We start from the raw sequence: 3,142 nt of genomic DNA on the forward strand, positions 1-3,142 counted from the left end.
AACCTCAGACTTAATGGCTGAATAAGGCTCTCAAGGCCTGTCAGACCCCCAGGACTTTTCTTAGTTCCGCACCCCTTGCTTGAGGATGCAGAGGTGTTGTCATGGACTGGTATGGATGCAGAGGAATGGAGGCAGGAACCAGCTGGGGAACCATCAAGGGAAGAAGGCTCAGAGCCCAGGGAGTGGTGGTGGGACGACGAGGAGTGGTCAGAGGGAGAAGAGAAGGAAGAAGGGGTGTCAGAAACTGAGGAGGTAACAGGGCTTAGTGAGCTGGGAGAGTCTGTGGCAGAGAGAAGTCTGGAATCAGAGGCAGAAGCAGGTGAGTGGGAGGAGGGAGGTCAAGAGGCAGAGATGAGGCAGGCTGGGGGTCTCCTCCTCCTGCTGTGACAAACTCCTCTCCCACCTTATCTCCCAGAAGCAGAAGAGGCATGAAGAGGCGGGGAGGAGAGGTTGGTGATGTGCAGACACAGTCTCCAATTTTTTGCCAAAAACCCTGGAGAGGAGGGATCTTAGGCAGCTGTGGGGAGGCAGGGTCCTCCTGCCTCAGCAACAGCTACATGGGGGCAAGACCTACTGGAGGTGAGTTGCTGTGCTCATTAGGCTTGACACTCCTTTGCAGACACTCCTTTGCTTTTTTGCTAATAAAGAGTTAAATCCAACTTGCACAGTGTGATTTACTGCCGTCTTACTCCTGGCAGGTGTGGGTGAGTGGGTGTAGAAACTACCCTACCAATGCCATGAGGCCCTTGAAGGGTTGCACAGAAGTTAATGCAGCCCTTGAGCTGGAAAGGGTCTCCGCCTGTGACTTACACCCACACAGTTCCCCGTGAAGAGGGATTGATGGTTGAACCACTCCGCTAACTGTAGCTCTGTGAAGGGAGCAGGGCACCTCTTAACAACTCTCAGCACCCTTAACAAACCACAGCTCCCGCAATTCCTTGAGGGAAGCAACAACTGTAACTTTAACATGACATGACATTGCTTTCACTGCATGGTGTTAATGTGGCCTTACTCTCCCAAGCAGGTTTATGAGGTCTTGCAAGAAAATTATAACAAATATTATCTTATCCTCTCTGAGCTCATCATTCCAAGGAAGCTACGATGACAGAAGTGTGCTCCGAAAACATGTGAGGGAGGGGAGAAACACCATAAAGTGCTTGCTGAGGCAAATATAATATTGAGGGAAGAGCATAGAGAGGAGATTTATGAACTTTCTGAGCAAAAGAAATCTGAACCGCTGCAGCAAGCTTGAAAGCTGAATGATGAGGAACAAAAGGCAATTGAGGGGTGTCTTATTGGAGGGTAAGGGAGAGAGATAAATCACTGCATAGAAAAAGAACGGGTGTCCGAGCGAGCAGATGGCGTCACCAAAAGGAAAAGAGTCTCTGTGCAGAGGGTAGGGGGATCTTTCCATGCCCCTCGAGTTTCCAGACAACAGGGGAGAGAGCAACACAGAAACAGACGTCATGAGCAAACAAGTCAGCAACAGCCAAGCTTTGAGGCACCATCAGAAGAGCAGGCCTGAGTCAATGCGATGCGCACGCACACCAGGCTCTCCATATCTGAGGAAAACACATTGCTTTATTTGACAAAGATGGAAATGTGGCAACCAGAGACGGCTCCGGGTAAACAAATGGAAAGCTTGCAGTAGCACCAAGGGGCTCTCAGAAAGCAGCAGACAGCAATTGTTTGGAGCGAAAGGAACCACAAGCAACAGGTGGGAAAGCTATTTGCCACCTGTGGCAGAGCATCTTTTAGTAAGGAGAGGTGAGCTGATGTCAAGCGCTGTGGCACTGGGTAACAACAAACAATGTGGGGCCCTGCAACAAAATGTTGCAGCGCATTTCAGCTTTCCCCCCAGGATACATAGCTGAAGCCCCTTCCCCTTCTAGCAAACTCTATGGCTCTGCTGGCTGCAGCTAATGGGGACCCGAAACACATGAAAGGCACCAGGTTGGCAAAGGGAGAGGCTTCTGAAGCAAAGGTGGGGAACCCATTTAGCCCAGTGGACCAGATCTTTACCTCTCCATTCCTGCAGGTGAGCTTTGAAAGATGGGTGGGACCATCCACAAGTCAGCCATCTGCCATCCTAATGACTTCAGCTGACTGACACCTGGCAAAGTGCAGTGCTTTGCAAATGCCAGACAATCAGCTGGTTATCAAAGTATCTGTGAAGCACTGGGGTATCTTCTTCTTTGGCGATCCCTCGTAGCCGAGTAAGATTGTCTTCCATAAACACGGTTTTAACAATGGGTCCGTAAGTGACTGCGGAGGCCAATTCTGGATCCACACGTCCTTCCACAGTGGGGACATTGGTTTCCGGGCGGAGAGTTGATCCCAGCAGAGTCACTGGGGTATATGGGAGGTTAGGGGAGGGGTAGTGCCTCTGGTGTGGGACACGACATGCTCCTTCTGGGGTAGTTCGTCCACCTTTGGTCCCCACCCTGCACTCGACTCTCACATGTGGCTCCTAGAAGTTGTCAGCATGTGACAGTGGCCACACACCAGGAACAGCTTTGACTGGTTGGCTAAACCAGGTGAGGGGAACTGATGGGTATCAAACCATTGGTGAGTTAGGGACTTCGGCTGCAAGTGAAGACAGGCTCTGGCGGATTGAGTGGATGAGACCAAGACTGTGCCCAATGGTCAAGAAGGCTGTATTGGCATGTGCTGTAGAGGTAAGTGAGGGGAAGATGGGGCTTGTTCACCTCGGAAGAGAGCACATCCAGGAGAAGGAAAATCATAGAATCATAGAATCATAGAGTTAGAAGAGACCACAAGGGCCATCCAGTCCAACCCCCTGCCAAGCAGGAAACACCATCAAAGCATTCTTGGCATATGCCTGTCAAGCCTCTGCTTAAAGACCTCCAGAGAAGGAGACTCCTTGGTAGCAAATTCCACTGCTGAACAGCTCTTACTGTCAGGAAGTTCTTCCTAATGTTTAGGTGGAATCTTCTTTCTTGAAGTTTGAATCCATTGCTCCGTGTCCGCTTCTCTGGAGCAGCAGAAAACAATCTTTCTCCCTCCTCCATATGACATCCTTTCATATATTTGAACATGGCTATCATATCACCCCTTAACCTTCTCTTCTCCAGGCTAAACATACCCAGCTCCCTAAGCCGTTCCTCATAAGGCATCGTTT

Source organism: Zootoca vivipara, chromosome 1, assembly GCF_965207765.1.
Source record: "Zootoca vivipara chromosome 1, rZooViv2.hap1.1, whole genome shotgun sequence".
Classification (NCBI taxonomy): Eukaryota; Metazoa; Chordata; class Lepidosauria; order Squamata; family Lacertidae; genus Zootoca; species Zootoca vivipara.